The 20406-nt window shown below is 44.5% G+C and overlaps 1 protein-coding gene across 5 annotated transcripts in view; it reads left to right on the top strand.

Moving 5' to 3' along the window:
* LOC111849144 (trinucleotide repeat-containing gene 6A protein-like) overlaps positions 1-20406 on the top strand; it is a 41360-nt gene that overhangs the window by 4233 nt on the left and 16721 nt on the right. For 2 of the 5 annotated variants that reach the window (XM_023821776.2, XM_023821777.2), the window contains exons 1-3: positions 13884-14063; positions 15348-15393; positions 20274-20357. The gene's annotated coding sequence lies outside the window, so the exon portion shown is untranslated. Of the gene's footprint in view, positions 1-13883; positions 14064-14139; positions 14509-15347; positions 15394-20273; positions 20358-20406 lie in introns of those variants that run through there. The other 3 variants (XM_023821779.2, XM_023821778.2, XM_023821780.2) reach the window with 3 other exon arrangements.

Genomic DNA, 20406 nt, shown 5'->3' with positions numbered 1-20406 from the left:
AAATTGCAAAGCTAGCTGTTTTTTTTTCTTTTCTTTTTCTTCCTATGACAGTAAAAACTCCCTGTGCCATAATGTCCATACAGAATTGAAAGTAAGAAAAAGCCTGATCTTAATCTATCTTACTAGCGATGTGAAAACTGCATGTGCACAACATGCGATGCTGGTATTTATATCGCATGCCGTCCAACCCTATAATATACCACAGCCATTTTTCAAATTCAGTACAAAATACCCCGCCTCACATTTTGATATCATTTGGCACCAGTACCAGTTTTTATGCCAGTGGAAAATCCACACCTTGAAGTACCGTACTTTTGGAACCTGGTGCGATGGAAAAGCGCTCTATGATGAACTCTCTCCTTTAAGGACTTTTTCTTGGGATTGGTCATTCAGCCCCGGTTGTTCATGTGGCGTCTTGTTGTAAAGGCCTTGCTGAAAACGGCATTACTGGTCCTTCTCTGGGGGTGGGGGTTAGCTCGAGAGGCAGGGAAATCGGGGAGACATTAAATATCACGTTTTTGGCCCTTGAGCAGGGCCCTAAACCCCAGAAACGGCTCCAGGGCACTAGGGAAATGGATCAGCCGGCTCTCACCCGTATCTGTGTGTCTTACAGGGGAGCATGATGGGATATGAGAAAACCAATCAATTCCTATGTAGCTGTACTCAACCTTACAAATAGCTAATAATTTTCATTCTCTAACTAATGCAGCGCTCCTCCCCCATTCACCTGCTTCAGTAATTTAAAAAAATCTAATCACGAAGTACTGGTTTGCTTCACTGTCTGGCAGGTGTGGCATAGCTGTGTGCAAAGGGAGAGTAGTGCAGGCAAACGCATACGTTAGTATGTTGATTCTAGTCCCAGAATGGGCCTCAACGGTTGTTCTAAACCGCCATGCCCTACCCAAACGGGCGCAGTGGAAATGTCCAGCTTCCCAAACATCAGTGCAATCTGTGGATGAGTTTAAGTACAAAGTTCTGACTTTGCTCACAACAAACAGGAGTACTGTTCTGCGGTTTCTGTACAAGCTTTATTTACGCAACTCTGCATTATTAAAGCTTATCCCGTCGCAGGAAATTAATATTGCCTCATTGTCGGCAAGCACCGGGGGCAAAAAGTGGGTCATTTGCAACATTAGCCTCCACATTAATAAGTAATACTAGTCACCAGTGTCCTTTAAGGTGGAAAATAACAGTAAAAACATTATATATATATATAGTACTTAATTATTACAAATTGGATTTGTGGTGGTGTGTGGACATAAACAAAGGCATGTGTGCATTCAGTAACAGTCAATAGGTAGCCCAATGCACAAGGTGTTAAATTTGTAAGGAAATCTGTTAGTGTGCAGAGGGAATCTCCCATCTCTGCCCTTTGCCCTTCATCTGGCCCTGGTTCTGTTTGGCGGTTCGTTGCGGTGACCTTCCTCTGCATTCCCAGGCACGCTGTCCCACGGTAACCTGCATTTAGAGCAGCGCTTGGATGAGCGGACTCTCCCGGAGAGCGTGTGGAGATGCGGCGTAATTAGGGAACATGTTGTAATCCCTTTACGTCCCATCTGTCACTGCCCGTGTCCCGTCGGGGGACTGTCTGCTTTCCTGGCTGTGCCTCCGGCTTCCGCGGCAGCGACAGCGGGACCCGTGATTGGAAGTGGGGGCACCAGCCGCGATGGGAAGGTGCCCGGGGAATACCCACAGGTTCCGCTGTCTCAGCCCGTCATAAACACTGCGTCTGCCAGATTACAAGAAATTGCTTAATCCGGTTAGACTGGTTTAATATGGAGCCATGTGCATGGGATAGGGGTGATTTTTAATTTTTATTTTTGCTTCATCATTCCTAGATGGAGATGTAAATTATGTACAGTCCACTTCCTTCTGAACAAGTCCTGATTGCTGAAACCTGCTTCTTTCTTTCCAAAAGGCACACGGAAACAGAAACCCAGAGCTCTAGCTTCACTGGAAAACGTCAATAACTGGGGGAGACAAACCTAGATAGTTATCAGTGCAAACTAGTAATGAGTTGTAAGAGTGGCGCCTTTACGGAGTCACCGCGCCGGTAAGAGTGGCGCCTTTACGGAGTCACCGCGCCGGTAAGAGTGGCGCCTTTACGGAGTCACCGCGCCGGTAAGAGTGGCGCCTTTACGGAGTCTCCGCGCCGGTAAGAGTGGCGCCATTACGGAGTCACCGCGGCGGTAAGAGTGGCGCCTTTACGGAGTCGCCGCGCCGGTAAGAGTGGCGCCTTTACGGAGTCTCCGCGCCGGTAAGAGTGGCGCCTTTACGGAGACTCCGCGCCGGTAAGAGTGGCGCCTTTACGGAGACTCCGCGCCGGTAAGAGTGGCGCCTTTACGGAGACTCCGCGCCGGTAAGAGTGGCGCCTTTACGGAGACTCGGCGCCGGTAAGAGTGGCGCCTTTACGGAGACTCCGCGCCGGTAAGAGTGGCGCCTTTACGGAGACTCGGCGCCGGTAAGAGTGGCGCCTTTACGGAGACTCCGCGCCGGTAAGAGTGGCGCCTTTACGGAGACTCCGCGCCGGTAAGAGTGGGGCCTTTACAGAGTCTCCGCGCCGGTAAGAGTGGCGCCTTTACGGAGACTCCGCGCCGGTAAGAGTGGCGCCTTTACGGAGACTCCGCGCCGGTAAGAGTGGCGCCTTTACGGAGACTCCGCGCCGGTAAGAGTGGCGCCTTTACGGAGACTCCGCGCCGGTAAGAGTGGCGCCTTTACGGAGTCTCCGCGCCTTTACGGAGTCACCGCGTCGGTAAGAGTGGCGCCTTTACGGAGTCTCCGCGCCTTTACGGAGTCACCGCGTCGGTAAGAGTGGCGCCTTTACGGAGACTCCGCGCCGGTAAGAGTGGCGCCTTTACGGAGACTCCGCGCCGGTAAGAGTGGCGCCTTTACGGAGACTCCGCGCCGGTAAGAGTGGCGCCTTTACGGAGACTCCGCGCCGGTAAGAGTGGCGCCTTTACGGAGACTCCGCGCCGGTTCCCTAGCTGGCCCCATACTTGCACACCTGGCCCCCATCGTGTATCTTTCCTGCTCCCCACATATCCTGTCTGCATGGGGGAAGTTGGGTCTCACAGGTAGAATATGGTATGTCACATCTTAAGCCTGCTCTGCTGTTACCAAGGCAACACCCACTACTCCTGCCGGCTGCACACAGTCCTGCTCTAATGAGTTTCTGGCATGGTGCCAGAACAGCCCCCCCCCCGGGTAGGTTCAGGCCATCAATGTCAGCAAATTGTCTGGTTACATGCTCATCGCTTCCTTGAAAATGGTGGAGACTGACTCTCCTCTTTGCTAATGAATAGTTTCAGCAGAGTTTTTGTCCTTGCAGTGTTTGATTCTTTGCAGAAATCATGTCAGAACCAGTCAGCCAGGCAATCAGCAGTCGGTACCAGTTTGTGTCAACAATACTACCCGTCTGTGTTCTCACTGCTTGTCCTGGTGACAGTCAGGGATCACAAAGCTTACATTTAAAACTTATTTAAATGGTGACAGTTGACCTTTAAGGATCCTGGTGTGTCTGCTTTGAATATTAATTAAACCCAGGTTCCCAAGTCTTGTTTCTGGGTGGGGCAGTGTATATCTGGGTTTTCTTTCACCCGAGGTAATTACTTTTGTGAAGTATTTTGTTTCCCCTTAATTACTAATCAAAACTTCACATAAGTCGTCTTAATTAAAGCAACGTACAGAGAGCTGGGAGAACAGAGAAGAGACTTCATTAAATTAATGAATCAGTCAAAAAAGAGAAGTGGATTGGAAGTGCAAGTTTGTAGAGGTGTGTGGGGGGGGTGGAGGGGGGGGGGGTGATGGTGCCTGGGGATGAGGCTCCCCCTCACCCCCCTCGCCCTCACCCCATGCCGAAAGGGAGTTGCTACATTGTGTCTGAGTGACCTGCATGTAATGAAAGATTCATGGCATCCACCATGACAGGGGTGTTGGGCATTCATTAATTTTTGAACGGAAGATGTCCGACCCGCGGTGGATGGGTTCTGGAGCGTGGAAGCTGGGGGAGAGTGGGTAAAGGACTGGACCGCCAAGCAGTTAACAAGCCCCAGTAAGTGGTGGGTGTCGGACGACTCCTGCTTCCCGTGTCCCCAGATTTATTTATTTTTTTTCTTTGAGCCCCGTTTTTGCACACGCAGGATTTGCATGTGCTTTGCCTGTGTTTCTGAGCCAATGAAATGAGCCGGTATGGGTGCTTTCACTTGACATCCGACACCTGAGGGTCACACACCACTGGAAATGCAAAAGAAGGACACCAGTGCCGCTGTCTTTGGGTTCCGTCTCCCTTTGCTAAGGTCGGTGTAGCTATTGGGGAAGCTGGTGTTGGGGGTCTTTGTCAGGTAAGGAGGCTACGCTTTGAATAACATTGACTGTAGGCCAAACAAACACGGAGCAATCCAGAACCTCACTGAAAAAAAGTATTATTATAGCACATATTTGTCAATGAGTTTTGAAATATGTGGTTTTTTTGTCTCCTGAGAGAACCAAAAAATAACAGGAAACAAAACCCTAAACGCCAATATTGGGAAAAGAATTGAAACTGCTTCAAAACCACTTCAGAGAAGGAAGATATGAAATACAACTGACAGGACTTTGTAGATGTCTATAGGAAATTGATCGTGATCTGGTAGTCCAGCCTTTCCGGGACTAAGTGCGGGCTGCTGCAGACGAATGTGTTAATACACTTGATCGTACCAACATGTGGATCAATTTTCTCCCGACTGTTGGAGCCCAGCTGTCCAGGCCCAGCTAATGATCTATTAGCTTAGGTCCAGATGGTTCTGAGGGGGAGGCAAAAGGAAACACAGAAAATGAATATTGTGCTGATAAATTGTTAGGTTTATGCTGGCTTAGAACCCAATTATGCTATAATGGCTTAGAACCCAATTATGCTATAATGGTGTAATAAAAAATCCAACAGTTTAGCTATGAGAGACAAGAGAACTGGGTTTATAATGCAGTGTTTTAATAGTGGATAGATTATTCTGTAAAATGGGAGGCCTATTTGAGAAGGTTCTGCTGCCTTCAGTACATCAAAACAACCAGTATTGTGCTTATGAGGTGGTCAGGCTGATTTTCTTGGGAGAAGTAAGTTCTTAAGATACATTTGGGCACTGCTGTTTACAGCTATAAAGGCGATGAGCAATGTAATGTTCTAATCTAAATTTGATGGCAGCCGGTATAGGAAGGCAAGTACAGGGCTGTTGTGTTCCTGTAGCAGCAGAAGACCCATCAGGGAAGCGTTTGTTCAGCTAGGTAGCGGATTGCAGCAGGCATCATTGCAGATTTTCTGAATCATTCGTAGGCACAATAAAACCAAGGTGAGATGAATTCTGCAGTTCTGAATTAAGTCTTGTCTGAATTAAATTGTATGTAGGAGTCAACTTAGGTCCTTGTCTGTTTGTAACACCAAGGTCATTTTAATGAGGTATTCAAAGGGGCAAAGATCCCATCCAGATTCAGGCCAAGATACAGGTCCCGCGACCATGTGTACAGAGACCAATGTGATTTTCTCATCTGTCAGGAGATGAGATGGTGATCTACGGTGTCAAAAGGTAAGAGTGGATGAGCAGAGATGTCACTACAGGCATAGGAGAGAAGTGAAGCAGGTTATTCATTGCTCACAAAAATTGTAGCAGCATCTGAAACGAAACACAAAGCTTGGATTGTGAGAAGACAGGCTTCTAGACAGCATCTGTAAAATTGAGTAAAAATTGATGGTTTGAGGCAGACTTGTAAGCAGAGAGATAATGGAAAAGGATCAGCTTTTGCAAGGAAGAACTTGATTACAGGTCTTAAGACTTGGTGTGTATAATATCCTACCATGAGTTTTCTGATTCCGGGGGGGGGGGTCGTCCAGTAAAGGCGCTGGTTGAGTTAGAACTTGTAAATAGTGTGAACAGTTTCTTTGGTGTAACTGCAGCAAATGACTCAAAATGCTGAGCATGTGCAGGAGCGGCATAAGCAACGGATGCAGGGAAGAACCCGGCAGCCCGTCTTTGATGTCGTCTCTGAGATTCCAGATTTCGCCCACAATGGAATCCGTAGGGTTATCACGTTTATGTTATGCGTGCCCGCGTTGAATGTTCGCTCTAGGATTACAAATTCAGCAGATTTATCGAAGAGAAACACATTTGTATCCTCCTTCCCGTCAGTTGCGCTGGAAGAACATGTTGACCTTGGGATTTTCTCGCTTTGTGTTTTGCTTGGCTGAGGTCCCTGATGCAGGAGTGCCGCTGTCATGGCGGTCTCTGAGAAGCCTGCTTTCAAACCCAGAACATGATTAATACTTTGCTGTTTTTGCGGTGCCATTGCATTAGTTTTATTGCTTATTTTCAGCCGTTCATCAAACAGCTCCCAAGTTACACTTGTTGAGCTTGTTTTGAGACATTTCAATTAAAGGCTTTAATGTATCAAACAGTAGTAAATGTATTGCCATGATAAATATTTTTTCTTTTTTCTGATGAAACAGGACTAGTTTAGTGGCACCTTTTGGTTTAATGAGAAAGTGATCTTACACAGAAGTGTAGAACCATGCAATGGGATTGTGGGAGTTATTTGGGCCTGTCTATATTTTGGGCAAAGTCTACAGATATAGAACATTTGCATAAGTGGGTGTAAGATTATCACTGGTATCTAATCACCTTTGCTCTGTGTGTGTGTAGAGATTGCATGTTGTTTTTATAGCAATTCTTAATATGTGAGTTATGGAGTGTTGTAGCCAGGAACCTTCCACAAAACCACATTTGCATTTTTCCAGGCCTAATGAATGCATCAGACCTGCAGTTCTATGTTTCACCAGCAGGTGGCAGTTGTCCCACAAGTTCCATTGAAAAACAATAAAAATTTGAATGGTGTCACTGGTAAACTTCAGCACACGTGAGGTGTGTGTGGATTAGGTTTGTATTATTTTGTGGGGACCAGATGTCCCCCACAATATAATAAAACCCTGTTTTTTTTTTTTTTGTTTTTTTTTTTTTTACGTTGTGGGGACCATTTTTTGGATCTGTGAATGCAATCAAAAAAGTAAAAATGCCAAACATCTCATATTTTGTTTGGTTACTTATGGTTAAGGTTATGGCTTGGGTAGGGGTTAAGGTTGTCATGTTGTAATGAATGTTTTCCCCATAGAAATGAATGGAGAGTCCCCACAAAGATACAATTACCATCCAGTGTGTGTGTGTTTGTGTGTGGGAGTGGGATGCTTACTTAACCCTTGTATTGTTGTTGTTAATATTAATGGTTGCATTTCCCTGTTGTCGCACGTGTGTTTGCCCCTGTCGTGTGTGTACCCGGTCCGATCCTCACGTGTATTTAGCGTGTGTAAATCTTCCGTGTGTTCATCTTGCAGTTCGGCGTCTGACAACCTTGTGTTTCCTGTCTGTCTATTTGGGTTCGGTGCCCGTTGGGTGCCTATTGTGGTCCTTCTATTTACAGTTGCACGCGGGGCATGCTGGGACATGCTGGGAAATGCGCCCTGCCGGTGCTACACTAGTATAAAAAAGGAATCCGTTTGTCAACCAAATTTTGTACGTGAACCAATGCATTTTTTTCCACTGAATATTGGGTTGCGAACCAAATTGTTCGTAGACCACAGTGTTAGTGAACCGCAGACACCACTGTACTTTATTTAACTTTAAAACTTCTGGTGGTTTCTAATATGATAAACATTTTTTGTAAATGAATGACATAATTCTTTTTGTTTATAAAACCTACATTTCCGATATGGTTACTGAATTAAGGACTGTAAATAAAGAGCGTGATTTCCCTGGCGAGCAAGTCTCCATGTCTCTCTCTCTGCTCCTCGGTCCGCCCGTCACCACACTATATTGTGTTTTTCTTTAAAGTTTTTACTATAAAAACCAGAAAATTAATTAAAAATTATTTGGTAGGCTTGAGAACGAATTAGTCATACAAATTGGCTCGCGACCACTTTCCTGGAACGGATTGTGTTTGTGAATCGCACGCACCACTGTACTAATAAATTGAAAACTAAATTAAGTTCTAAAAGAGCTGTTCGGAGTTAAAACATTCATTGGCAAGCATCATTGGGTGCTTTTTAATTAGTAACACCTTTGTAATAACGCACCAAACATTTGAGTTTAGTGTCCCTTTGGGGGCCAATGACTACAATTGCAATTAATAGCAAAATAGTAAGAACAGAACTTAATGAGTCAGTCTAAAAATTGACACTTGAAAGTGTCTGTTTGGAAGATATGCTCAGATACTTTTGTCATGAAACAAATTTGCAACATATTCTGGAGCAGCAAGGACACTGGAAGTCAGTGCTTGTAACCTCTGCTGGTGCCCGCGCTGTGGTATTATGGGTTATCCTCAAAGTGGGTGGTGGCTTAGACTGTGGCTCGCCAGCATGGTCCATCCCTGACATACTTTTCCAGCTGCTTTGGCTGGATCTTGCACCAGTGGAAGTTGGCCTTGACTGAGTCTTTGCAGTATTTCTTTGGCCAGCCGTGCACAAACTCTCCGTACAGGAGGAAGCTGGGCATACGGTGTTCCTCCTGTGTGTGTGTGTGTGTGTGTGTGTGTGTGTGTGTGTGTGTGTGTGAGAATATAAAACAATACATTATGTATTTATTAATTCAGGTGTTTATTGTTATTTATTTATTCAGGTGTGAATATCTTTGCAAAGAGCATCCTTTTGGTTTCAGTGCCATTTAGGAAGCGGGCTGTTTTATCTTGGAAGGCAGCCTTCTGACAGAGGTGTTGAGTGTGGCGATAAAAGCCCAGTAAGTAAGTGAGGTCTATAAACACGATGCCAACCATACTGACCCACAGATGTGTTCACAATCCACCGGGGTGTGATTTAGCTGCAGACAAATCAATTTTACAACTGTTGGGTTTCCCAAATCACTGCCTCACCCCCCCCCCCCCCCCACTCTTGGTCCAGTGGGGGTGGGGTAGTGTGTAGCTAAATGTGGAAAATACAGATAAAACAGGAGTGGGAGGGACAGGATGTAAACAAAATCCACGGTTGTTCACCTTCAGACTGTGGCAGCTCCAAGTCCTCAAACATCAAATGGTGTTAGAGGATTCAATCCTGGGCAAAGCATGCAGATACCTGCCCCCCAGCACATATTTCATTTGAGCCCTAACCCCCCCTTCTAATGGACTGTGTGTGTGTTTGTCTTTTATATATATATATATAGCTTCTTTATTGACAGGATTGGCACTCCAGCCATTGAAAACAACTCACACTAGTCCACATCACCCACTGCATGGCTGCACTCAGGCTCTCATCCCTGAGGTGGTTCGTGGTGGGGGGGGGTGCAGCCGTGCACTGTACCTCTACACCTCTCTTTATTGACGCTTACTTCAAATCCCAAACGTGCCCTCAATGACTTAAAAATCATTCTTTCATATAGCACTCAATGGACCCTGAATACATCTAACCTGAATAGGTAATGTGGAGTTCAGTGTTTGATCGTGTTAAATAAAGGGAGCAGCTTCCTGTACTCACTGATTTTTGGCCCCTGAGAAGCATATTGGGTCCCCAACGCAGATCAATCCAATCGTGATCCATATTTTTTAGGGCCCCTGTCACTCTGGGGCAGTGGTGGAGGAAGTACTCATACAATTTACATAAGTAAAAGTACAAATAAACGAGCAATGTACTGTAGTAACAGTACCCAACTGGCCTTTCTACTTATGTAAAAGTAAGTACTTGCCTGTACATATACTTACAGTATTAAAGGAAATGTAATTGAATGTAGTCTCTGATTCAACAGAATAATATGGCATTGTGTGTCTATTGGACATATATTTTGTTATACAAATGTTCAGGCATGATAGTGTTGTGTTTCCAAACATGAAATGCTTATTTATATTAACAGCTTCAAAAATACTATGTTCCATTGTGTTAACTGAATTTAGCAGCGATACACCAATGGTTAAAAATGAGCTATTTACTGTCGACAGTTCCCTTTAAAATGGTGACCCGTATTACTTTGCACACTCGCGTACTAAACAGCTAGAAAAAATAATTCCACGCAGCAGACATTTAACATCATTGGAAATGCATCTTGCGAACATTGCTTTCCTAAAATTTCACAAGGACGATCTACTAATAAACATCTCAACACAATAAATTAGATTGCTCACCTTACGGCGAGACAGTGAAGAGGATGAAGTGTTTCTGAAAAACCAATCAGTTCTAATAAAGACTGCTGCAGTGCTGACGAATGACGCTATTCCATCAGTAATGCAAGTGTTTCATGGCAAAAGAATTCGGTACAGATGTGCAAAATCAAAAGATATTACTCAGAAAATTTCGGAGTTTATCACATTTGGTGATCAGCCCTTTCTGTTATAAATATTAACATACAAAATGTATGCAGTTAGTGCTTTGGGAACGTTGGTGTTTCCAAAAAATATACATTTCAAAAATATGGAAAAGTCCATTTTTAAATTTATCTGGGTGTAGTGTCCCTTTAAACTTATTTAAGCAGAACCTCGCAAACAATCGGTATCAGTGCCAGTTGTCGAAATAATCAGCTATCGGTATCGGCCAGAAATTTCCTTAACCAGCGAAAATGATTAATGCTGATAAGCACGTCTAAGCTGAGCACATGCACTCAGCCACACAGTTTAACAATAGTTGTAGCACTAATGCATGTGTGTAGTCACATGAAGGACGCTTTGTGTTCTCCTACACGGGATAGATGCAGACAGGATGATGGGCTGAATAGCTCCACAGGCTCGGTGTCCCATCACTACCATCCCCTGTCGTCATCTGTTTTTTAAAAAAAAAAAAGCACACACAGCAATGTGATTGTATGCAATCAGACTCAGAGTCAAGTTTATTGGCCAAGTGTGTGTGTGGCACACACAAGGAATTTATTTCTGGCAGTTGGTGTCTCTCCGGTACATTACAATACAATAAAAAACTGTAACATATCACCAAGTAGAAATGGAGCAGAGTAAAAGTCAAGTGTCCAGAGCAAGGCCATAATTATGTTGGCGGAGGCAACATTTACGGTCTTGGTCCCCGCAATGTTGACTCCATGGCTACAGCCTTGGTCCAGAGCTAAATACTTAAGTAAAGTAGAGATATATGGAACAAGTACTTAACTACAGTAATGAAGCAGTTGTACTCCATTACTTTGTACCACTGCTCAGGGGCAACTAGAATAATCCGAACTTCCCCCTCCTCTTCGGTGCCCCTCAGGGCAACTATTACATGGTACAGAATCGAAACACTGAAATTGAGGCAGCAGGTGGCGTAGTGGTTAAGGACATGGACTGATCTTATTTCAGGTCCTAAGAGAAACTCTACTTGAGAATGTGAAATAGTTTAGTTGTATGCTGCTGTACATGTGGAGTATGTGCTAGAGTTGTGTTGCATTTTTATTTTTTTTTCCTTCTAAATTGGATGACTGCAGCCATTCTTATCATACGAAGGGTCAGGTAAACAAAAGGCCCTTACTGAGTAAACAGCAGAGGGCAAAGTACAGCCCTACGGCAGATGTCTCATTAAGCAACACCCGCTGGGAAGGCGTAATTAGAATGTGTTGAAGCTAGTTTTCGGGGGGAGGGGGGGGGCATTACGTAAGTCTTGTTGTGGTGTTCTATATGCACAGGGATAAGGTGACCAGTGTAAATGGGAAATAAGGAGTCAACCGATCATGACCGGACAATGGTGACGCAAAGAGAGGCCCAAATATGAGACCGGCGGGGAGTTGTGGCTGTAATCTATGGTACGCCATTTGTTGGGCATGCAATAACTAGGTAACCTGCCATAGCAACTGAACTTGAGGGCTATAAATAGGGATGTTGGTGCCAGCTGTACAGAGGTCCGTGGCAGCCTGGAGGAGTTCTGAGCAGATCAAGGTGAAGGATAGTTCATGCTTGCACACCACCCTGAAACCAGATGCACTTTTGCGTTGAAATTTTGAAATGTGATTATATTGGACATGGGAAAGTACCTGCCAGTGAATCATCTGGGGATTTTTTTTTCCCCACAAGTGGGAATTATTCTTTAACAATTAAGGCCCTAGCTTAGGATAGAAATGAATCTTAATTTGAACCTACAAACTTCTGGTCACAGGTTGTTTTTTTTTTCCCCCACCATCTGCTGCTCCTGCTCTTCACTTTTGTAACTGCATCTGTATGATGTCATCTGTGTAAGTGAGAGAAGCCCAAGCCGGAATGTGTATTCATAGAGCGCTGTGGGCGTGCAGCGTAGCGGCACACATGCTTATGACAATGTGACTGCTAGCTGAGGCAGAAAACGCGCTCTCCAAAACGTCGACAAAAGTAGTCAGCACTGAGCCATTCACATATCTGGGCTGCGGTTCTGCTTGCAGAGCCCAAGCGTAGGCAAATTCCAAACAAACGCGCTCAGCCTATTTACATTGTTACAGGTTGGTTTCATTTTTTTAAAGCCTTTGCTGAATAGTGCTTTTTTTGGCTCGTCTCTGGCAGAAAGGCTTCTTGAACAACAGCGATGGTGTGGGCTGTCAACAGTTTGGAAGAGCCAGCTGGGAAAAAAAAATATTTTTGGTGTGAGATAAGAACATTATGGAACCCAGGGGGAAATTCTGGAAGTCCTAGTTCATATGGTAGCACAACAGTTCTTGTAGATAAAACCACCCTTTTCACAAAAACAGTGCAGTAAATCATCTGAACTGTGTTACAGGTGGATATATAGTATAAATAGTCGTGAAGGTTCAGAGGGAAGCCAGTTGAATTTTGAAGATGGAGCAACTTGCAATTTAAGAGCCACTAAGTGTGTACGTGTCAGAAATGTCAGGTGTGTGAGGCACAGGTATGCTGGTGCCTAGAAGGCCCTGTGACCGGCCCGCACCTCAGTCTACCTCGGCTGCTCTCTCTGCAGCCTTGCATGGTTGCCAAGGTGACCAGCACCCTGCCTTTGAGAGGTCATGGAGTCTGGAGCAGGCAAAGGGGCTATGACTCCGCGGCGAGGCCGCATAGTGAGCTGTCCGCCGCCCTGCCGGCCTTGTTAAATTTGGATGCAGTGCAATGTTATGGGGTTCCGTTTCAAATATCCCACGCTTACTTGTTTTTTTAGTATCTTGTGTAACTGTGCAGTGAGAAGGCCTGATCAAAATTCACACATGAAAATGTGAATGACAACTGTGCGTAAACATATATTTTAATATCAGGAATATAATTTAATACAGGTACATTGTTATAAATAGTATTTGGAAAATACTCCAATTTTGTGTTTTTTTTTTTTTTTTTTTAACTGTACTTTATGTGAAGGATTAAGAATGCAGATGACCACAGTCCATTTATCAATACCTTACAGGGATTTTTTAAAACCCTTTCCCCATTGTTGCCCATTGTTGGTGGCTGTATCACTGTCCAGAGTAGATTTAAGAGAACTGCCTTTGAAAATGCAAGGGCACAGGCCCCTCATCTCATGACCCTAGGACGTTATGGCAGTAATCACACCACTTCTAGTTTACTGTAAAGGAACTGCTAGTGTTTCCTGGGCCAGTTCTCAGAATTCCTCTTAAAGTAAAGGTGAAGGTACAGGGCTGCCAACTTTGATCATTTACATGCATGTAACTGTTTTATTACCTTGTAAATAGTCTGTAGGGTCACGCGAGATGCGTGAGTGCTATGAACCCTGTAACTGACAGAGGATTGATATACTCAGCATGATGCAACCCCAAGAGGAGATGTGAATATGAAGCTACATATTAAATAGTGTGTATATTAAAATCTACACAATGTTATACAATATATAATGTTCTACAAGTGATTTGCGTACGCTCATTCACAAAAATAACCCTGAAAAGCACAGTACTCCCGGGCCGCCATTTTGGATCTAAGCGTCGGTAGGCACAGGAAGTGGTCGGCTGCGCGAGCGCGTTCTCTTCCTGTGCCACACGGCGCGTCCATAACGGAGAGGAGGGGGAGCAGGAGGAGGGAGGTCAGCCAGTGAACAAAATGGCGGCTGCGTCAATTACTGCCCCTTCGCCTCAACCGCTGCACAAACACGCAGCCGTCGGCGTCTCTCCATAGCCTTACGAGCTCAATCTCCAGCTCCACGCCGCGTGCACTTTAAATAGGCGCAGGTGAGCGGCCGCCTCTTATCGCGCGACGCGGGTAAAAACGCATCCCGCCTCGAAGCGGCGATCCGACCGGGTTTGTTGTTTGTTGGTTTATCTTGCGTAGTTTGGTAACCAGCCGAACTGTGGCGTTTCTGACTCAGTCGGCGCTCCGCCCCAGCTTATTTCTGCTAATGTGGCGCTGAACAGTAAACTTACTGCCCGCAGTGCGCAGCGCCATTTGTTCCGTAGTCTGCGCTTGTTTTCCCCCTTTGCTCTCTTGGTTAGCCGCTTAACCAGTGCAGTTAGCTTCACCCGACCGGCGGCTACGTCGTCGCAACTTTCGTTTGCCGCGTCGTCGATTATGCTATGCTAAGCTAGCAAACTCTCCAAATACATGAATCGGGTGCATCTTTCGCTAAATTATGCGAGTGTTTTGGAGGAATGTGGGGAAGAATTGTCACCACATCGGGTGAGTGAGATGGGGTTTTGCGTTTAATAGTCGTCAGTTTCGTGTGTTTCGGGGTGTTGGCTAAAAAATTGTGCTAGCGGTCGCTTTATCCGGCTGCGTAGTACGTCCTGGCACGCATTCCCTGTGTGTAAACCGGCAAGTTAAAGTAAAAAAATAAATAATCAGCAGTCCAAAACTTTATTGCATTTTGACATGTTTTTGTAGTTCGAGTGTGCTTTGGTTGCGCGTTTTATTTTGATGAGTGCTCCGTGAAGGATGCATATTCGTTAAGTCGGAAAATCAGTGGGGCTGTTTGTAAATAGGTTAATAAACTGTTAAAAACAAACCAGGCAGAGCAGCCCCCAGTCGAGCTGCTCCGGGGAGGCTGTTAGCTCTCTCCCCTTGTTTACATATCGGTAATGTATTAATGCATGCCCACGGGCTACGGCGATCGGTTGTCTCCAAATATTTGTTTTTGTCCATCTTTTTTGTCTGCAGTGGAAATGCCTCGTCCTCTGCCTGTTGTATTTCTGAAATTTATCAACATAGCATTTTTGGCCTCGATTAAAAATGCCACGCCATACATATTGACATCTACCTCAGAACCGGGAGCTATTAGCACCCGGTGAAGCTCGATTGTGATGGTTTTTCTACATTATGTTTTTGCTGATGACCTTGACGTATCCTCCCCAGTTCAGACCGATTTCTCTAGTAAAATTCCTCTAAAGTGATTTATTCACTAATGCAAAATTCTTATGCGTTCACTACAAGTTCTAATTTTATTTTTGACAGCCTTTGATGCCACAATTTTCTGTTCTGCTTTTGAACAACTACAAAGAATTTAATTTCTCTTTATACAGAGTTGGATGCTATAATCACCAAAGAAGTTGAAGAGAAGCTAGACAGGTCAGTGCTGTGTTCCTCTGATCGCTGCCGTTGTGTTTTTAAAAACGCTTGGGGTGTTGGATTAGTCTGACCCTTCTTGTGCCCCTCTGACCTTTCCCTCGTCTGTTTAGAGGGTCCTCAGAGACAGCCGCCCAACGGCAGGTCACAGCAGCTGTTGCTGGCATCAGCCCGTGCCGTTCTGCTTGAATTATCGGTCTCTGAACCGCATAGTCAGCTGCGGTGTTCTGGATGCTGGATGAAAACCGCAGGCATCACTCTCCCCTGTTGTAGAAATGCAGCACACATAACAGGGGGCTGGAGATGGGGGGGGAAAGGTCTCGGATCTCTCCTGGCCCCTTTGGTTCCAGTGAAAACTGAAAATTTACACCTGATAGCGGCAACTTTTGGCTGGCAGAATAAAGCCTTTGATCTGTGAATGCTGCCATTTCTCAGGAGCTGTGTAGGTGGGGATTGCAGACCATGTCCCACTGCACTATTATCTGACCAAACTGTAGCAACCCTGATCTCAGTTTTTCAGATTTAGAGAATGGGGCTGAATTCCAGAAAGTGTGGCGTGGCTTCACTTCTGTGGAATGTAGTGTTTGGTTTTTGTCATGGTGTAGGTGTAGTTTTGAGTCATTTCCCTGCATTGTTATGATCGCTGGCCTCTGACCAAGGACCAGGCTTCATAAATAATCTGAATTATGTTTTCTGGTTTGTGTGGCGCTCTTCCTGAGAGGTAGATTGCAATGTTCTCTTTCCCATTTATCGATGGTCGCTCTCTGTTCACTTTGCCATGAAGATGTAATTGAGTGAAGCTTGGTTTCCATCTTAGAGCTTGAAGCAGAATGCATGACAATTGCTTGGGATGTGGGCTGATCCAGTATGGAACATAGTGATGAGCGCTTGATCAACTTTGAGTATGATCCTCATTGTCACCGTGAAAAGCTGCTGCTTTGTTAGCCTTCCATTGAATATAACCCTAGTTGCTAGCCTTCCATTAAGACAGCAAATCAGAATCAGAAAAACTTTATTTATCCCGGAGGAAATTGCTCATGTTACTACAAATGGTCACACATAGACACAGGTCAAGAACATAAAAGAAAAGAATATCAGATGTAAGTATAAGAACTAAAAATAGTTATAAGAGACTCTGCGCTATATACACCATGATATATACATGATATATCTAACATGTTAGTTTTCCTTGTAACTTCATGTGTAGGTGAGTGTCTTGTAGCTGTGACTTATCTGGTAGCTTTAGGGGTCGAATCATGTCGTTCATTGGTATGATGCTGAAAGATGTGGTTTTGTACCGCAAGTGTTGCGATATCTCCCTACAGGGGGCTTTTGACCTTGACCTAGCTACACTAAAATATTGTGTTTGAACAAGTAAAAATTAGATGTGAATGCATCATTGAAACCTTTCAGCCTGACATTATGTATTTTGCATCTTTAAGGTTCTTGTATATGCATGATTAAGGCAAACCTAGTATGAAGGTTAGTGCGTATGATTCTGCTGTGGAGAACCACACATTATGTATTGGAGTGCCTCTGGTTTGGGGAGCTCTGGCTGCTCACCTTGGGCCATGCTGATTGGCCGTCAGTCATAAACAAGAGCCTGCTGTCAAGGCAGCCATCTGGTTTAATGTGTCTGAGCAACTGCAGGGGGGGCGGTGGGATTCTCTGCCTGGAGATGTTGCACCGTGTGAGCCCCCCCACACACACACACACGCACGCACTCTGGTTTCAGGTTTCTTTTCCCAGTCAGTCATTAATAGCAACTTCACTGTCAGTTTAGTGGGTCTAGTAAACCTTTTAAAGAAGCTTACCTTGTTACCTTGGCCTCTCCTGCAGTAGAACGTTTTGCATGTATGGGGAGATCCGTACATGCATAACCTGGGGAATACTGACGTTCCTGGGTAGTTTTTATTCAATGGATTCAATGGACAAAAGAATGACTTCCTCCATGTTATGGCCCATGGTTCCTTTAAATGGCGGCTTGCTCAAGTGTGTCACAGTGCTTGTGTTGAGTTCCTGAACGGCTGCCCAACTTGTGGTTGACATCTCAGGCTTCCTGTGGCATCTGCTTACTTCTAACTCCCCTTGAACCTGGTGTCATTAAGCTGGCTGAAGCTGCATCTTGCATTAAATGCATCATGTCCTTTTAGTCCCGTATATATGACTGCGTTCACATTACAAGCTTCATTGTTTAATTCTCATTTTCTTTGCTTGGGTCGGATTTACCTCTCTTGACAGTTCACATTCATAATTACAAGTGACCTGTATCTAACGGTAATGTGAAAGCATCTGTCCTCAAGCAGCATGCATGTGCATATTTTGCACGAGTCATCCACATCATCAACAAACGTCATATTTATGGGACAACTCAGGCTATTAAAATTGACGAAATGGACACGCTTTCCCATTTCTTTGCCAATACTTTTGATAGCTTCTCGATTTCAGTATGTTCGTTCCAGTTTGGCTTGAGCTGGTTAATTTCCCTGAATATCTAGTGAATCGCCAGCTTCCCCATCCTTCCGCTTACTGTTGTCACGGCTGTAGCTCTCCTCTATTGTTCTTACCTCGGTGCTGGTGCTGGCTGATGACGATAGTGCTGAGTGTGTGTGTTTGTGTGTGTGTATGCGTGTATAATATATCTCAATCAAAAAACTCTGACCCTTCCTATTCTATTCGCATGACCACAAAATCAGTTGTGTATCCGATCTAGGACCACAAATGAAAGTGACTCTAATCTGATTTGAAAAGGTCGGATTTCTGTGTCCTCAGCCCCGAAGACATCAGACCCGTGTCACTTTAAGGCAAAAAAAATCCGATTTGAGTCACTTCATCCTGGTAACGTGAATAAAGCAAGCAAAGACCCCAAACCCACTATGGTTGGTCGCCTCGCTGCAGCTTCCCACTGCTGTCTGCTTAAAGTACAGCCCTTACAGCTGTAGAACTGGTCAGGGCTGTGGAGTCGGTAGATAAATGCTCCGACTCCGACTCCTCAGTTTCTAAATCTTCCGACTCCCCGACTCCTCTGTATGTATATACTATGCTAATGTATTTTCTACATCCATTGAAGGAAAGGAAGGCAACATACATGTCATTTCACCACAGAACTACTGGCTAGGAAGCCAACACTCTACTATAATGCCAGATTAAAGACAAACACAATGAAAACAAGGTTTCAAGGGTAGCGCATAGCGAAGGGGAGCCGACGGAGCTGAGAACACACCAGATGATTTTTCAGGCGTTTGACGCGTGATGACTCGTTGAACGGCCGAAAAATCGGCAGTGCATCTGTAAATGTATGGGGGGCTTTAGGCTAGGTTCACAGTTCCCTGTAACAGTGGAACACGACACAATGGAAAGCGGTGCCGCACCTTACCTGTGCATTACATCCCATATAGTGACGCATACAGTCAATGAAAAGCATGCTTCATGGTTACTTGACATGTTCGTTTTGTGGTAACATTATGCACTGCATGCATTGGGCTTTATTCTTACAGCAGAGAAGTAGTTCATTATGACTGTTTGTGAATTGGGACATTTCAACTTACTTTTTTAATTCCCATTTAAATTTAGTAGGAGTCGGAGTCGGTTAACTTTTTGCCGACTCCGACTCCAGGTACCCAAAATTGTCTCCGACTCCTCGACTCCGACTCCACAGCCCTGGAACTGGTGACCACTTCCTATGGTGATTTTTGTTAATGTTTAGTCCAGAAGTGTTGGTGTAGGAAAACCTGCTTAAGCTAATGCGGCTTCTCAATTTTGAGTGCAGACCGGCAGTATTAACCTAAAGTTTTATCATTCTTGCTGAGGACCTGTTAAGAACCTAATTAATACCTAATGAATATTGATGAGGCCGGCCAGGACCGCAGTGACAATATGTGGAAGTTGGTCAAAACATTGATTTTTATTATACAGGTTTTAAGACCAGCTGGTAAGAGATGCATGGGGACCAGCATTGTGTGTGATTTGTGTCTAGTTGATGCCTCTGCAGGTCCTTTGGTATCCCCTGTCAGCTTTGGCATGGAGGGTTAGCAGCTCGTGTTCCTTCAGGAATGTTGGCACTGACATGGGACAGATGCACCCAGTAATATGTCAGTGCGTCACTGCACATAAAGGTAGTGTGTTGGGCCTTGAGTTTAAGCAAGGAACAGGTATGTTACATCTTGTGTAAAACCTGCTTTATGGAAGTTTGGGGTCCTTAAGGGACGGTGTTTGGATTACTGGTCACTGTGTGCACTGGTTTGGACTTTAGCAAGGATATTTGTTGTAATGGTGGATATCACTGTCACACTGCTAAACACCTACAGCATTGCAACTGCACTTTATGTACACTCTATGGTATATATTTCTCTAATGTTTATTTTCTGTATATAAGATTTAGATTGCTTATTATATTGTATTCATTTATACACTTTGTGTGTGTGTGTGTGTGTGTGTATATATGAATAGTATAAACATATTATATGTACAAATAACTTGTATAAATTTTTTAAACATTTACCTTTATATTTATAAATATAAATCCATATTACATATTCATATTGTAAATTGTACATTACTGTATATTACATTGCTCAGTATATTGTTCATTGTGACTTTACATATTGTTGTGCTTGAGACGCCATTGACCGGAACCAAATTCCTTTGTATATGTTCGCTCACGTACTTGGCCAATAAACGCAATTCTGATTCTGATATCACCGTTTCCCTCTAGTTGCTGTTTATTGTTGTAATTCAGCAGTATCACCTGATTATGGAAATCTTTCTTCCATTTGCTAATTGTCTTGACTAAAGGTGATGTCGTGGCAATGGACTGGAGCGGCAGGTGTAGGTTCATGAAAATGAGGCCTGTTTGCTGAGCTAATAGTGGTTTTCCTGTTCAGGAACCCTGCACAAGAGGAGGACATACTGTTGATGGAAGCAGGGAGGACGAAACCGACACAGAGAGAAAAGAAGCTGGTTTGAAGGTAAGAAGTGAAGGTACTGGGTTTTGTAGTCCTTCCTGCTAATCATGGA

Source organism: Paramormyrops kingsleyae, chromosome 22 (genome assembly GCF_048594095.1).
Source record: "Paramormyrops kingsleyae isolate MSU_618 chromosome 22, PKINGS_0.4, whole genome shotgun sequence".
Taxonomy (NCBI): domain Eukaryota; kingdom Metazoa; phylum Chordata; class Actinopteri; order Osteoglossiformes; family Mormyridae; genus Paramormyrops; species Paramormyrops kingsleyae.
Note: the sequence above shows the minus strand (reverse complement) of the source record. Positions and strands in the feature narration are given on the sequence as shown.